General features: G+C 42.9%; 1 protein-coding gene across 5 annotated transcripts in view; it reads left to right on the top strand.

Moving 5' to 3' along the window:
* PAG1 (phosphoprotein membrane anchor with glycosphingolipid microdomains 1) overlaps positions 1-17,849 on the top strand; it is a 175,114-nt gene that overhangs the window by 18,090 nt on the left and 139,175 nt on the right. For all 5 annotated transcript variants that reach the window (XR_005224284.2, XM_043539431.1, XM_043539430.1 and 2 more), the window contains exon 2: positions 16,967-17,025. The gene's annotated coding sequence lies outside the window, so the exon portion shown is untranslated. The remainder of the gene's footprint in view (positions 1-16,966; positions 17,026-17,849) is intronic.

Raw genomic sequence — 17,849 nt, forward strand, 5'->3', positions numbered from 1 at the left:
GCCGTATATTTCCCCCCAGGCCTCTCCATACACACACAACAAAACTGTTTACCTCATTCCTCATATCATTAATGGGAGATAATTAATGTTCATTTAATTATCTCCTATTAATGATAACAAGAGACTATTTTTAAATGGTCTGGGTCTGAGCTTTCCTTCCCTCGGTATGCACTATTGCAACTGTTGTGATCAACAGAGAAGTTGTAGCTAGGAGGGTCTGAGGTAAAAATTCTACAGGTTGGGGCAGACAGTTCTCTGTAGCACACCTGGAATTTTAAAACTTCCAGCCACAGATCAGAAGGAAGCAGAGAGTTGCCATTGTAGTGCACGATGCAAAACCATGCTTTTTACACAGGCCTTTCCCAAATTAGGCCCCAGTTCAATGAAGCACCTAAGTGTATGCTTAACTTGGAGTGCGTTACTAGCCCCATTGAAGTAAAAAGTGAAGCATGAGCTTAAGAGCTTCATCAGAGCTTATTGAGCTATGGAATGGCTGGCAGTATTCTCCTAGAAGACAAGGTCCAAGAAGTGAACCTGGTTAGGAATGAGGTAAATCCAAGGTGGAACAGAGAGGTCTTGCCTGGTAAGGCCAAATTGATGTGATCCCTCAGTTCATTATTTCTGGCATCTGGATACTATAGTGATGGCAGAAGAAATGCATGAATTGACATATTGAAGGATATAGGGATAACTAACAAAAACATACTGATTAAAATTTTGGAAGAAGGCTTCTTGGAAATGTTAGTTTTCAACAAACCACTGCAAAGGTTGACAGGCCTGTATGTACATATACAATAGTTATTTCTGAAAAGATTTCCATGACAACTGAAAAAGTTATTCACTTCTTTATGCAATGGGATTTACATGGGTATACTCCATTAGCATTTCATAGGAATTACATGGACAAATCTCTTTTTGCAGAGAGGTGACTAGAAGTATAACAATGACATTAGAAGCTATACTTACTGTTCTAACATGAGCATGTAAGCTTAATTTTTCTTTATTGCTCACTAGAAAGATGCTAAACCACTGAGAAACAATATACTGATGCTTTCTTTCATCCTTTAGTTGTATGTGAGCTGTTAGGATGCTATGGTAGCAGTATCATTAGCTAAATGAAAAAAAATCTGCATGTTTTCAAGAGTATATTTTATTTGCATTATAATAGAAACTGCTAACACTTTTGATTATTTGGCAAATCAGTGCGCTCTGATAAAATATTCTGGATGGTTGTGGCATGGGCAATAGGCCTTGGGCTCATACCTAAATCAAATTCTCAGAGTTAACTATTGAAGAATGTAGCATGCACAACATAATGAAAAACATGTAACTGGATGTTTAATGATTTCAGAGACAGTCTGAATAACAGTGGAGGCATATCATTTAATTATAGTTGAGTTTTTAGGTGCCAAATTACCTCTCTCTCTCAAAAAACAAAAACAAAACACACCTGGAAGCTAGTTAAAAAGGCCATAGGTAAGGAAATTAATATTCTTAGATTCAGCATGGAGGCTACTTAAGCACATATCAGAAGCAAAGAAGGCCTGCAACTCCTACACAAGAAAGGAAGACAAGAAAAAAAATCAGTATGATGTGTAGTAAGAGGCCCTGAAACATAAACCCTTGTATCAGAGGCCTCGTCTGAAGCCTAAAGCCTGAACCAAAGTACTTCAAGGCATTGCTAAGCAAAGTTGGGCTGTGAGCCAGAGGCAGGCCCTAATTGCAGAACTTTGGCAAGAAAAGGGCTCCTAGAAAGCACGTGCTAATGATATAAGTAGTAGTAAGAGGAACATGTGCCACGGGGGCACCTGCACATCCCGATACGAGGACACTTCACAGAGATAACAAGGAACAGCCAGGTGCATCCCAAAGAGAGGGTCAAAAGGACATCATGATGGAGAGATCTGTTTGTTTGAACCAGCATGATCAAAGGGGGAGACAGCACCCTAATGAGTCAAGGGGCTGTACCTCAATACGTCAGTAGGGATGCGTAATCTGTCCTGCAACTGTATAAAAGTAGGTCCTGGAGCACATATCTTTGTCCAGCCTAGGGGGCAGTGGAGTGTCCCGCCACTGACTGAGCTGTGTCCATTGCCAGGGGGCACATATTCGTAGTATGTCCTATAGAGTCTATAGGAAACTATTACTGTGCTTCATTTGACAATAAACCTGGCCGGCTGCCTTCGTACCTTACTAGGGTCTATGGTCTTTGGGGGTTCTCTCGGGGTCTGCTGTGTCAGCTATCTGCGCAGAGCTGGGGCAGCACACAGAGGGAACACGCACGCAGCTGTCTGTTATCATCATCGAACCAGAGCAGAGTACCTCACCGGTAGCGACCAACAACACGATGAAATGGCAGAGTTCAAGAGGTATTGAACCATATGAAGTCATATGGGTATTCTTCACAAAATGGATATCTAACTAGCAAATCCCATAGAAAAGAGTGTAAACTCTAATTATGGCTGGTCAAATATAATATGAAAATAAGGAGAACTAATAGGGAATTTGATGAGCTAATAGCCAAAGACAGAAAAACTAATAAGAAATTCTTTATATATCAAAAGGAGAAAATCTGTAAGAGAATTGTTGGGTCTGCTTTATCATCTGGGAGTTAAAGAAATATTGGAGATAGCAAGGACATTGCAGAAAAATTCAATTATTTGTTAGCTTTATTTTTTACTACAGGGATTTTGGGGAGGTACTCTTTCGCTAACAAAGATGAGGAACTGTCAAAGGGGAGTTTATTGGAAGAAACTGACAAATAGCAACAAGTCTCCAGAACTGGATGGTGACACACAAGAGTTCTGAGGGAATGTAACAATGAAGGAATGGAGCTTTTAACAAAAGTATGCAGTCTCTCGTTTAAAATCAGCTACTGTACAAGAGGACTGGAGGAAAGCAAATGTTGGCTGGGGACTCTCATGATTCTCCATTTTCCCTTCTAAGAGGGAAGACTGTGATTATCATAAGCAACGGAGTTCAACCAGGGAGCCCAGTTTATAGATGAGAATGGGAGCAGGAGTCACTCTGTCTTCCATGAGGTGCTACAGCAGCATTTCCAAATAGAAATATTTTTGGTTTTGAATTGCTGATGAAAAATTGACATTTTCAGGGAGGGGAGGGGCGGGAAGGAAGAGGATATTTTTGACTGTGGTCGTCTGTTGTTTAATGATTGGGTGGGAGAATACGGCAGAGCTTCTTCTATCCTGGGCGTACCGAGGCCCAATTCTTTTGACTTTTGCTTCTCTCCTTCCACAGACATAGTCGAATCAGACCTAGTGTGATTAGTCCATGCAGTCCTGTCTCTAAGCCTATAACTCATTTTATTGTATGTATCAACTTGCCAAAAACCCGTTCACTCCTGATAGGTTTGTGTCTTCAGGTTCTATCTGACTGGAGTGAGTGGAAAAGAATAGCGGAAAAAATGGGAGGTTAGCCTCTTGGATATTTCGTGAGATGATGGTATTATTTATAAATTATTTATGACTTTGATTCTACACACTCTCTCCCCAGGTTGTATGTCTTGTATAACTGAACAGTATGATTTATCTTAAATTGCCCAGCTGACAAGCTTCACGAATCTCTACGCTCAACTGGTTCTGTTCTCTTCTCTGGCCTTCACTAGTGGATAAGAGACATTTGCAGAAAGTGATTTTTGCATGTAAATGTGTTCAAGCCAAAGGTCCAGAGCGTATGGTTATAACATATGTAAAACCCCCTAGTTTTGTTTACTGTCTAAGTCAGTAATTGAGTCTATTTGTGTTTTTTTTAAATAGCGCTAAACTAAACACTGTGTGTGTGTTAAGATTTTAGGGGTCACTTTTATGGCGGTCTTTACATCCGTACTTACTATTTTAAGGCCTCTTTTTTTTTTCTGGACAAATTTAGAGAAAAGCTGAAACTGAAGGGTCTTATGAGACAGGATGTTGCTTACAAATGGCTGTATTCTTCTACTGGTCTGTTGAGAGGGAGAGGGTATATTAGTATTATTAATGGAGATTACCCATGTAAAATCTCATACATATATACTGGACTATATTATGCTCCCATGTAAATGGGAGTTTTGCATTTGACTTAAATTGGGAGCAGGACGGGAAGCCTGTAGGGATGCAAATTAGAGTTATAGGGCCATATCCTCAGCTGGTGTAAATCAGCATAGCACCACTGAAATCAATAGAGCTACACTACTTAACAGTCTGACCCTTGAAGCATATACACATTTCACTTTGAATATCCTGGGAGGAGCCCAGTTGTTACCTTCCTCTGCACTCAAAATTCCCATTTGTCTAATTGGGATTGCGAATTAGTGTGCAAATTAGAGAGAGATGATGCTCCACATCTGGAGGCTTATGAAGTACATGTGAGCACACTACAGCAAGAACTACATTTAAACCCTAAGCAGGTAAGGCAACTTTTGAATACTATAATGACAATTTTGAAATTAATTTCTAATCTTTTTATAATTACCCTTTTTGAGTTCAGTAGGTGCCTCACTGTCATACACACTTACCCACCCACCAACCATTCCTGGCATCCTTATGTATCAAGTCTTGTGCTGGAATAGTAACAAGAAAATCCATGAAAGATGTAAAAGAGACTGCAGCCAAATCTGACTGAATAAGATACAAGTCACCAGGCTCAGGAAGTATTGTGAATGATGACACGTGTCATAGTAGAAATGCTCCTCAAATCCTTCAGTCCAATACCAGAGTAGTGAGTTTCTTACCACAAATACCACTGAAAATGGATCTTTGGACACTAGTAGTTTTGCTGTCTTGTTTAGCTGCAATTCACTTGCCTCACAAACTATAGTTCCTTTGAGATTCTTCCCCTCTTTGCCATCTTGGGACAAAGTGCAGTATCAAGGCAGAGGCGAGGACCAGCTAAGCCCCCACTTGCTCTCTGTGATCCATTCCCTAGACCCTGACACTAGTGAAAAGGAAGGAGAAGCATCAGGCTCCAAGAATCTCCCTCATGTATGGGCTGGGAGAAGTAGAACAGGATTTCCTAGAGGCAGAGTTAGCCCTGGGGAGCACAAAGCAAGTGCTGCAGTGAGATAAATATGTAGCCAGATGTTGCTGCTCCCTTCATAGCCTTTGGGCCCCAGCAGATGCTGAACACTTTTTAAGTACTCCTTTACTTTTTACTCTGTGCTGATTGGTTTTGTCCCAACCGCCTTCCCCCCTTCTTACCTGCTGTTCATCTTTCTTTCCATTCTTTCCTCCCCCTTTCCTTCCATCACCCTCCGTAATCTTCTTCCCCTTCCTTTTGTCTTCTCTCTTGCTCCTATTAACCTCCTCCTGCTGTTCCCTCCTCACCTCTCCTTTGTTGAATAAAAAATAAGTAAATTAAAAGATGGAACTAACAAGACACACGCTTGTCATCTTGATCACTTTGTGTGTGCACCAATCCCTATCCTCTGCTTCTCATCCATTTTTGTCCTTTTATATTGTAAGCTCTTGGGGATAGAGTTGTCTTTTCATGTGTATTTAGAAAGCTCCTGGCAGATCTTGGGCATTGCTGTCATATAACTAATATATTGTTAGGTGATATTCAAGATACAAATGGAAAAAAAAAGAGGCAAATTCATTGTCATTCAAGTAGTGTTAATACTATGTAAGTTAGATTAACTTGACTTTGAATGAAGCATTTAAATGTTATATTCATATCATTGTATACATGTAAAATATAATTATCTTGCAAATAATAATTTCTTGCATTTTACAGTTGTGAAGTATGTCTCTTTTGCATATTATTTTGTGGGAAAGAGTTCATTTATTTGAGGGTGACAGTATTTTGATCAGGCATATATCAAATGCAAAAGTTTGAGGGTTTTTACTTTCCTGGTTTCTATAATTACCAGATAGCTAATATGTGCTTGCCAGGTCCAACATGCTAATGATTGCTTTCTAGCTTTTAGAAAGACAGAAATTATATAGTAGCTATATCTGAACAAGATTCTGCTACAATAGTGTAACTAAAACGTGATACTGTGCTTTCTTAGCATTGCAAAACACACATGATGTCCCTGTTCTTTCAATACAGAAAATAAAGTCAAAGGTAAATTTACTTTAGTAGTACTCAGATGGCTATGGGAATGCTGGGTCATCAATAATAGATGAACTGCTTTGCAATTTTCTGACACATCATGGGGGTGTATCATGAATCATTTTCAGATAAAAGGTAAATATTCTGACTGTCTGATTTTACTTCTCTTACAGTGCTGCATTTTTCTGCTTTGTTTGCGGATTTCCCCAGGCAAGCGCTGTACAGTTGAGAAGCAGTGCATTTTTTTCCCAATTCCCAATTTACTGAATTGACTGTGTAGACTAAGCAGCTTGATTAAACTTAATTCTGCTAAATCTTCAGCATTATACAGAAATCTTTTGTGTTTGGACCTGATTTTACATTCCAAATAGCATGTTCACCTCCATTCTGTGCTGAGATGTTTAGAAGAATGTAAAAACAACAGTGCATAGAGAACGTTCTTAAGCATCGCACATGCTTGCTTTTCTGCAGTCAGAGTCAAAAACTAGACTAATGGGGAATACAACATGTTGTTACTATGTTGCCAACCATCTTACAAATGTATATGGTGAGTCTAAAGGATTGTTGTACCATGGCTAGTTTCTGGAAGAATGGTCTGTAGCTTGTGTTTTCTCTTTTAGTATAGTAAGGTCTTTAACCATTGTGATTACTGCCATTACATTGGGCCTACATGTGCAAATAGGAGTATTTGAAGTTATCAAAAGGCAGGCTGTGGGAGATAGGTGAAACAAGAAAAAAAATGCACAAAATGTTATGGACTGGAGCAGCTGCAGTTTAAACAGATAATCCAGAGTTAATGTTGAAAAAAAAATTCTGAAACTATCAAAGGATTTTGTATTTGTTTCTCCATTTCAGCAGTAAAGTATTGTAGGTGTGAAGTGGAATGAAATTAACAGAGTATTTTATTAAATAAAATTTATTTATTAAAAATATTATTATTTATTATTATTAAATATTATTATTTTAAAAAGTGAACGGTACAGTGTTTAAGCATAGAAGTTTCTGGTTATTGGGGGGTAACGTACAGATTATCAAGGGGTGTGAGGTTCGATTTAAGATCGGATGGCATAAGGTATACATAATATGCAATATCCCTGATTGGGGGTAATAGGTTAACGGGTCAAAGTACAGACATTGAGATATGAGGGTATGTTGTTCATATAATGGCTATGTTCAGGTGTGGAGTATAATGAGTAGATACAATGATGAGGATGGATTCACCCATATTTGGTGAGATTTAACGTTCAGTGAGTTTATGGTTCTAGTTCATAAGGTCCAACAGACACAGTCTCTTGGTCCCTCTCTCATAGTTGATGCATGATGTCGCTCCAGCTCACGCCTCCTGGTACTGTCAATGGCTGGTGATGTGTTCGGTGTAGATGTCCCTGGACCATCGGCTGGTGTCTGAGACCAAGAGACGCCACATGAGCCGTGTGTACCGTCGACCGATCCCACAGGTTCACAGCACACACTCGTTGCAGGGGTCCCAGGTGCCCAGGGCTCCAACGATCAGGGTGTCCACCTGCACCTCATAGCCCTTCACTCTCAGGGTGTCGGCCAGGGAGCATACTTTTCCAGCTTACGAGTTTGGGCTTCGTGACAGGCCGGGGTCCTGTTCTCAAAGGAGACCATGATGTCAACGAGGATGATCTTTTTCTGGGCCTCATCAGGTCACAGCTGGCTGTTGGTACTAGGGATGGCGCAGTTAACAGCAAACTCCTTCCGGCTCAGTGCGATGGCTTTCACCAGGCGGTTCTGGATGGCATTGTGGTGCAGCTGGCAAGCTCTGTAGTAGGGCTTGCAGCTGCACAGGACATGGGGCAGGATCTCGTTGGAGTAGCCGCACTTCCTGCAACGCCTCTCTCAGTTCCCCATGGCAGATGGCTCCATTGAGCAGGACGCAGTTGAGCCGGGCACGGTGGATGAACCGCCAGTTGGCCAAATGGATGAAGCCGCCCTCCAGTGAGGAAGTGGTTGTTGGCATCCCACTTGCTGGTCAACTCGAAGGCTTTACCCTGGTCTGGTTTACACTTCAGGGTTCCAGATACAGCGAATGGATGGCAGCCTTCAGTGTCCTCTTCAGCGTGCCCCTGGTGCCTGGGGAGACAATGGGGTTGTTGTTGCTGATCTGTGGCACCAGGACTCCCAGCTCCTGGCACTCCTCACACCACTCCCAGCAGCAGCCGACATGCTTCCCCAGGCGACGCATGGCATTGTGAGTGCGGTACCGTAGTGAAGTGATGTCGCCCCGTCCCATCCGAATTCGCCATCCAGGGAGCCACTCAGGAAGGTGGTGATGTCTTGGTTGGAGGGGGCTCTGCCGAGATGCTTCTTTATCATGTCACGCAGGGTGTTCGCCTCAATGTTCCTTACTGTGGCATCGGGACATGTCAGCATGCGGAAGGCGTGGGTGATCACCGCGACATCGCACAGGTTACCAGTGCGGGACATTGGCGCTGCCATGCCTGTGGGCGATGTAAACCAGCTCGTTGCTGGCTCTCTGGGGAAGGAACAGCCACTTCTTCACCCAGCTGCCAGACAATCTTGTCTGCCTTGTTGAGGGGGACCTTTGCCACGGAGGATCCCCTTAGGATGAACGAGATGCAGGGGATCAGGAAGGTGTTCAGGTCATTTATCTTCTGCCATGGTTCCAGCAGGGAGGTGTCGATCTTGGCAGCATCCTGCAAGATCTCCTTGATGGTGTACTCTGGTGTCTGCCGGACATGGAAACTCATCAGCATGCCGAGATGCTGGTACACCTGCCCCTCTGCCAGAGGGATGATGGGCTCGCCCTGGATCTGGAACCCCATCACCTGCACCGAGTCCCTTTCACTGCCATCAGTGTGGAGAGTTGTGCACTTCTTTGCATTGAAGCGGAGCCCCATCCAGTTGTCAGCTCGACTGGTGGCTTCTAGCATACCTTGGAGGCTGTCTGGGTCATGTGAGGTCAGGACCAGGTCGTCCTCATAAGCCAGGACGCTCACCCTCTCGCCGTGGAGGTTGAAGCCATCTGTGCTGTTGGAGATCGCTCACAGCAATGGCTCCATGGTGAGGTTAAAGATGATGAGGCTGAGGGGACAGCCCTGCTTTACTCTGCTGCAAATCAGGATCTCAGCGGTCTCCCCTTCGACCGAGCAGATGGTGGTGCTGCATCCCTTGTACAGCTCTTGGATCACACAAAGGAAGTTCTCTGGCATCCCGAACTCCTGGAGCCTGACAAAGATGTGGTGGTGGGGCATGGACCCAAAGGCGTTAGCCAGTTCAAGCCATGCTACCGTGCACTGCCTCCGCACCCTTCTGGCCATTTGGATGGTGGTTTGGAGGATGGAGTTGTGTTTGTAGCAGCCCTCGCAGGACAGGAAGCCTTTCTGGATGGAGCTGATGGCTTCCCTGCTCACCGACTACTCCGTGATCCTCGACTCCAGGCAGCTGGCATACAGCTTGTACATCGTGGAGCAGAGGAAGATGGGCCTTCAGTTGCTGGGGTTGTACCGCTCAACCTTCTTTTACACCAGCACCATCATGGTCTCCTTCCAGGAGCTGGGAGTCTGGCAGAACTGCTTGCACTGGTTGAAGAGCATGGTGAGGACCAGGCAGCTGAGGTCTCTGATTATATTCTGATTTCTCTTCCACTGGATGCCCATGTGCTACTGCTCAGCAGAAGGGTGACACTGTGTCAGAAGGAGGGGGGCAGCAATATTATACAACATACATGACCACTGAAATGCATATCTCTGGATTGTAAAGGGTAGAATTCCGTTTTGAGAAATGGTCCCTATGTGGATTCCACTTTGCGTGTGTATGCACTCCATGTGTCTGGGACTGGAAGATTTTTGCTTAACAATGTCCATTGGTCCACTCTCCTGTTCCTCATGCTCCTATCTGAGTGTATAAGGGCAGTGTGGACTGACCACCTCTCCAGTTTCTTTCTACTGAAGCATGGGTCTGAGACAGAATCCCTTCAGTGTCCACAGAAAATAACCCCAGAGGACTTTAACATCCCTACTATTTGGAATATCTTCTTTCCTTAAAGCCCTTATGGTGAACCTTCTGTACATAGTCTTCCATAAGGATAAAATTTCCATGTAGCTGCACCCGAAATTTACCCCCAAAGAGATCTCAGATTTCCATCTGAATCAAACAGTCCACCTATCTACCTAAACCACACACCACTAATGAAGAAGAAGCCTGCATTCCTTGGATATCAGTCAAGCAGTGGCATTCTATCTCCAAAGAACAAAGCCATTTAGGAAATCAACTCATATCCGTCACAGAACAAATGACAGGGGAAGCAGTCTCTTTCCAAAGACTTTCCAAATGGACTTTGGGATGCATTCTACTATGTTATGAGTTGGGAAAACATTTCACCACCACAGGGCATGAGAGATCACTCTACTAGAGCCCAAGCTGTTTCTATAGCCTTCCTTTGAGATTTTCCTCTTGCTGAAATATGTAAAGTGGCTACATGGGGTTCAGTACATACCTCTTGAGACATTATACTTTAGTCCAGGCTTCTGCAGCTGATACATCCCTCAGCACAGTAGTCCTCCTGTCAACAGTCCTCACACCCTCCTATGCAATGAACACTGCTTGTCAGTCACCCACATGGAGTACACATGGACCATCACTCAAAGAGGAAAAAAAGCTTACTTACCTAATACAGTAACTGGATTCCTTTGTGATGTGTTGACCTTATCTGTGTTCTATTACCCACTCTCTTTCCCCTCTGCTTCAGATCTTTGTGTATAGATTCATGGTAAAGAAGGAATGGGACTGGCAATTGGTCCACGCTGCCTCTGATGCCCTCGGATTGGAGCACAAGGAATAGCATAGCGCAGGCACAGAGCAGTGGACACTGTTAGAAAAGCTCTCTGGTCTCAGACACAGTGGAATACAAGTAGGGATCACATAGTTTCAAAGAACTCCAGTTACAGTATGAGGTAAATAACTTTTTTACTTTTAGAGAAATCCCACCAACCTTATGCCTGCCTTTGTTTTTGTATTTATTCCCAGGTATTCTACAAAATGTAGACATGCATCCAAGTGAGTAACAAAAGTGTGTTTTCATGTCAGTGAAAGAAGAAGAGAAAAACTGAGCTGAGTGAGACTTTGCCATGGTATTTAACCTGTAAATCTGGGTTTTTGTGTACTTTGTCTTTTGGATATTTTGCAGGAGGCAGAGCAGGAGAATATGAATGAATGTGCATTTAAGTCATGTATGAGCTACATGATAGATGAAGAGAGTTTTTGATGGCTCCATCTGGCTAGAAGGTTCTGTGTGATCTGTTTTCTAACAGATGGAGAATAGCACTTAGTGGAGCCTTTTGAATATAAAAGCACTGGCATTATTATAGTGCGGAATCTTTCAGAGACCCCATTTCTTTCAGTGTGACAGGTGATGTTGCTGGTATGTGTGAGATAACTGATTTTCCCCCTGCTGCACTGAACATGTGTATGCCAGGTTTCCTTGCCTATGTCAGACCTATCCAGTTTCCTGTCATTCCTCACCGCAACAGAAGCTGAAGGAAAAATAAAAAGCAGATTTCCATCTGGAAAACATATTGCATCCAAAGACCATTGGGGGGTGGGAGGGGAATACACATGTGAAAAGTGTTTAGATACTGGGTTGGGTTTCTGAGCGACACTTTAGTAGGTATAGAAAAATGAATGGATTGAGACTAGTTAAGTCTTTCCTAAATGTGTAGACCTATTTTGAAACAGCACTAGTAGTTTCCTTCTCTCACCCTACTTCTACTGTCCCTCCGCCTCCCCTTGTGTATACAGTATCCCATTGAGTAAGCCTGCCCAGGACCTGCACTTCCTGGCAAGATTTCATTTGTTACCATGCAACACAGCAACTGGGCCTCACAGCAATCTTGTATCTAAACCAGGGGTGAGCAGACTTTTTGGCCTGAGGGCCACATCTGGGTATAGAAATTGTATGGCAGGCCATGAATGCTCACAAAATTGGGGGGTTGGGGTGCGGGAGGGGGTGAGGGCTCCAGCTGGGGGTGCAGGCTCTGGGGTGGGGCTAGGGATGCGGGGTTTCAGGTGCAGGAGAGTGCTCCGGGCTGGGACCGAGGGCAGGAGGGGGATCAGGACTGGGGCAGCGGGTTGGGGCATGGGAGGAGATCAGGGGTGCAGGCTCTGGGTGGCGCTTACCTCACGCATCTCCCCGAAGCAGCAGCATGTCCCTCCTCTGGCTCCTATGCGGAGGTGAGGCCGGCTCTGCACGCTGCCCCGTCCGCAGGCATCACCCCCGCAGCTCCCTGAAGCAGTGGCATGTCCTCCTTCCGGCTCCCACGTGGAGGCACGGTGGCGGCCAGGCAGCTCTGCATGCTGCCCTGTCTGCAGGCGCCGCTCCTGCAGCTCCCATTGACCGCAGTTCCTGGCCAATGGGAGCTGCAGAGCTGGCACTTGAGGCGGGGGCAGCATGCAGAGCCCCCTGGCTACCCTTACGCATAGGATCCAGAGGGGGGACAGGCCTCTGCTTCTGGGAGTCATGCAGAGTGGGGCAAGCCCACAATCCCGCTTCCCAGTGGGAGCTGTAGGGCCGGATTAAAAGGTCTGATGGGCTGGATGTGGCCCACAGGCTGTAGTTTGCCCACCCCCGATCTAAACCCTTCTCCGTCTCTTTGGGGCTGATGCTGAGCTTCTTCTCTTGGGCTTAGAATGACAATCTAATGTAGTCAAATTCATGCATAATGAACTAATACAGCCTCAGATAGTTGCACCCAACTCTTGTCCTCACTGAGAGTTGTGTGGAAGTATCTGAAGGCAACATTTGAACCATAGATTTGTATCTGTGTTATCTGTTGAATTGTGACTTTAAAGTCCTGCTTGCATTAGGGAAGACTGAGGAAGGGCCATGCAGCAGTTGGGAGTCCTGGTTCAGTCAGAATTTCTCTGGTGTTCTGGGAATAGTGAAAACTTGCTATACATTTTCTAGGCTGAAGGATGTGCTGCCCCCTACATCAGCTCAGCTTGTGCATGTCAGAGGAGTATAGAGTCATGGTATTGCCTCTGTCCAAGACTCTTGGGGATTCATCATCATTGGGCTAGACTGGAGCAGGACTTCTTCTCTTTGCTTTATAGCTGGCTGTTTACCTCTGACTCCTCTTAGTCATGGACCCACACAGGGTCACTCATAATTTTTTTCTGACCCATAATGTTGCAAAATCTAGAAATTGGCTAAGTGATAGCTTGCTGAAGTGCTAATAGCACAGGACTGGATTATGATATTACCACAAGCCCTGCATAATCTTGACTGCTTTCCCCTTGCTCCAGGGGGGAGGGGAGGGGAAGTAATCAGTACCAATCCTTTACTTGGTGCTAGTGTAACCCATGTCTGCTTGGTGTGGTACTCTGTCCCCCTTCCGCGGCAGCTAGACCAGCTAGAGCTTGATGAGCCTGCTATAGACTTGGCTGAGAGACAAGTGTCTTTTAGTTCATGCAGTAGAGGCTTGTGCATTAAGCTCCACTGGTCTAAGATTTGATCCCGGCCTATGCCAATCGGGGTCTTTCGGTGTTATGTAGCTCTGTACTAGTTCATCTGTGCTGGTCAACCCACTGTTGGAGAAAAGGAGGGTCCACCCACCTCCCACCCAAATGATTAGATGAGTAGTGGCCTGAAGAGGCTGCTCTGACCCCTCTGTGACCTGCAACATGGACAGCCCATGCAGGGGAGCAAGGAGGAGCCTTATGCCCCTTGTTGCTTGGGTGACTGGTACTAAAGGTCATAATTTGGCCCATAATGCTTTTTCATTTATGATCCAGAACTTGTATAGTCTTAGCAGTCAATGTACTTACATTTTCCCACTGGATTTCTTAAATGACCACATCATATGCATTTGAGAGAGCCTGTAAAACCCTACCTAATGTATTCACATGCCAAGTGAGCCCCTTGGGCTGGATTCTAACCTGCATGCATAGAGGCAGGGAGTGCCACATTGTCTGGAAATCCAATATTCCTCCTGCATGAGCACAGCTTTGAATTTCTCAAAATGTGGGATGTTGAGTTCCTGCACATCCGTGATTCACCTGCAATGGCTCTCCTGAGGGCACCTTCCATGCCATGTCACTGGGATGCCACAGAATCCCCTTGTGTTGGATTAAAAAAATAAAAACTCAGATTGTAATGATACAAGATTTGTAGGTAATCCCTCTCGTGTTCCTTCACTATATTGAGACATATCCCAGATTCATTGTGAAACAGGAACAGTACGTGACAGTTCACATGGCAGTATTTGTGGTTATAAATATCATACCTCAAGAACCTGTTACTAGGAAACCAAAGGTCAATGGAGCTACATTATGGATCAGAAATAAAAATGAAGATCTCCAGCACTTGTTTACTGTTTTCTTAGTTTTATGCAATATTACTCAATGTTTTGTTTCATAAATAACTATGGGTTAGTAATCTCCCTTTCTTTTCCAGCGACAGGAAACATATCGCTAATATGTGTAACCATCTATGTGATTGGTATATTCTATTGAATTTCTGCCTTGCGTTTCAATATTTTGGCTCTCTTTCTGACCTGCCTAGATTTATTTATTTTTGTTAAAAACCTCAGGCGCCTGTGACTTTGTCATAACATTCAGTTTGATTTTGTAATTGACAGACTTTCTACTTGATTAATTGTTGTAGCTGTACTGCAGAAACAGCACAGGCACTGACGCTTTATAATGGCATACTTTGTCTTTGGTATATCACCAATGCTCATTTCATTATTTACAAGTTAATTACGTATGCATTCTTTAGGGGCAATAAAATATTCAGCAGACAGGGGTAGAGACACCCCCTGTCAGTGGAGCACCTTCCTGCAGAACCAGAGCGCATTTAGGGTATCGTCCAAAACTCACCTCTTTGCTTTACCTTTTCCATTGCACTAATTAGAGATACTTTTTAAAAACAACCACTTTGTCTGCTCTTGGGGCTGCACCAGAGAAGAATAAATACAAGACTAATGCAGTTCCTCAGTGTTTGTCCTTCTCTTGGAAAGAGAAAGAAGAGAAATTTCAGGTCTGTTTGTAAATATAAGGCTGCTGACCAGTTTCTCCAGGAAGCACTAATTCCACACACAAGGATCTTGCAAGCTTTTCCCTCAGGGCACAATTTCTTAATTCAAACAAAAAACCTCACAAAGCAACACAGCAAAGCTATTCCTCTGGCCAACACAGGCTGCAAGGGCTCAGAGGCCTTTCATCTGCACCTTACTCTGCTCCAGGGTCAGACATAAGTGCTATCCTCCCTCCTGCAAATCCCCTTTGACCAAGCTCTCTCAGCCTTTTTTTATAGGAATCAGCTGGGTCTGATAATCAAACAGGGCTGGCTGGTTAGCCCAGGCCTTCTGGTTCTTAAAAGGCCACCCTGTTACAGTAAACCAGTCATTAAAATTAATACAACTTTGTGAGGCACTTGGATATCATGTTAATGGGTGTAGTTAAAATAAACAAACATACAGAGCTTATTAAATCAGTAAAGATGTAACATTTAAAACCATATTAGCTGTCTTTTGTATTTTATCTTCTCCAAAGAATTAGTCCATTTGGAGAGACGTTTCAGGTAAATATAAGGCTGCTGACCAGTTTCCCCATTGCTGAATGTTATATACTGTGTGTTACAAAGTAGGACAGGGGTAACTTCTTTTCATAAACCGGATAACTTTAAAGTTGAAGTGAAAAACAATTGCTTTGACCTTGACAGTGAATCTGGAAAACCAGCTTTGTAGCGATTGAGAATGTAGCTAAGCAACAGCTGTGTAGTATGTTTGTACTGGGGTATTTTTAGAAGAATTCTTCAATAATGGAGATGCCTGGACTAGCAAATAGAGCTGAATAATATATTCTGAGAATATTCTCACCTTTGTGTGTGAAAAATTTGGCTTGTAATGCACATTAACATTAGCCATAATTTATGCTTATGTCAGGAGAAAAGTACTATATGAGCATATACTCTTAATGCCTGAAAAAATGATTATCTGTCATTGTCCCTGAAAGCTTAGGCTGCTTTAAACTTGTGTTTCTCTGAAAATTGCCTATGTAGAAATGGCACCTGTTGTGGAAGTCTAGTCTTTTGTGTATTCAGAGTCATTTCTACTTATTTTAATATTAAAAATTGCTTTTTAAATACTGTTAATAGCTCTGAACACCCAGCAAGGATAAGGCCTTCTCTACGCCAGTTTAACTAAACTAATTTAGAAACTGATTTATTTAAAGCAGTGTAAGTGCCTGGTGTGGATACTCTTATTTTGGTTTAAGATTGCTTTATATTGACGTAAGAAGTCAATTCCTTACAATTTAAACTAATCCTTACTAGGCACTTCTAAACCTAAATAAACGCTGACACAAGGGGCTGCACTGATGTAGCTAAATCAGTTTTCAAACCGATTAGTTAAATTTTCTCATGTAGACAAGGCCTTGGATTCTATTCCTTTAGGTGCATAATTAGCATAATTGCTTACTTAGTCTATCAGTTATCCTGTGCAAACCCCATGAGGGTAGTGGATTTACACAAGTGTCATTCAAGCATAGTTTGAAGACAGTGTGGTTGCATGGCAGTAACCTATTCTAACTGTACCCGCAGGATCTATATTACTTTTTTACCATGCATGAGAGGGAGAATAAAAAAGCTAGTCTCATTTCTTTATCCAAGCTGTAAAATGCAAAAAATAAGTGAAAAATATAAATAGTAAAATTAATGAATTCGCTTTTAAATTCTTTAATACTGCAAGGTGCTGCTAATAATAGGTTAGGAAATGTGTTGTCTAAAAATATTTGTACTCTAAGAGTCTCCCTGTAAATTGGAAAAAACATGAGAAAATAACTATCTGTTTTGTTCCCTCCTGTACTGTTCCATTATTAACTGGATTCACATGTTCAGAATCGTGAGCTTTTCCTTCTCTATTTTTTTGGCCAGGAGGAGACATCCATCAATGCTATAGATCACTTGAACATCCGACCTTACAGAGACTGCAGGTAATTATTTATATAACTGCTTTTTTTGTTTGCTCTGGAGGTCAGGTTGGGTTGGTTCAATCTTATGTACGGACACCTGTAATTTATGGAGGTACCAGTTCTGAGCCATTAAACTGGATAACAACATTACATGTAGCTTTTATGGAAGTTGTTACTTATGGCTAAATAATCTTGGATGTGCTATGTAAAAACTCAAATTTTCATCTGCATTAAAAAAAGATTTGTGATATGTTTTGCAAATGTGGTCTGATGTGTGTGTGTGTGTGTGTGTGTGTGCATTGCTTAGCACACTGGGACCTCAGTTCTGATCTGGGATATGTAGGTACTACAGCAATACAAATAATATTTTTGATAGATAAAAGACCTGATAAGGAGGAGATACCATCTAAACATGGTGGTAAGATCAGCTTGTAATTTTACACTTCACCAGACAATTTAAAGTTGTCTTTTATATAGATCTGTTTCATATCCCTGTGCCTTCGGAGTTCTGTTTTTCAGTCATGATGGCAGTATTTGATTCTGTCATGGCTCAAACTCCTATGACACTAATCTCATTTGAGAGGAAAAGATCATGATGTGTGCATGGCCAAAAATTCATTGAATTTACTGTCCCTGTTTTAAGAAAGCTGTCAATCTTTAAGGTGAAAAATCAGATCTATAAAAGAAAAAAAAAATCAGGAACTGAAAAAGAGCTTTTAGCTTACCACAAATAGTAGAATAGAGCAGAAACCACATCACAGAAAATTACTAACTAGGGCAGGTCTGTCTTCACCAGAAAGCCCAGTACATTGTTTCTAGATTCATGCAGGCACATACTTCCTGTA

This window comes from Chelonia mydas, chromosome 2 (genome assembly GCF_015237465.2).
Source record: "Chelonia mydas isolate rCheMyd1 chromosome 2, rCheMyd1.pri.v2, whole genome shotgun sequence".
NCBI lineage: Eukaryota > Metazoa > Chordata > Testudines > Cheloniidae > Chelonia > Chelonia mydas.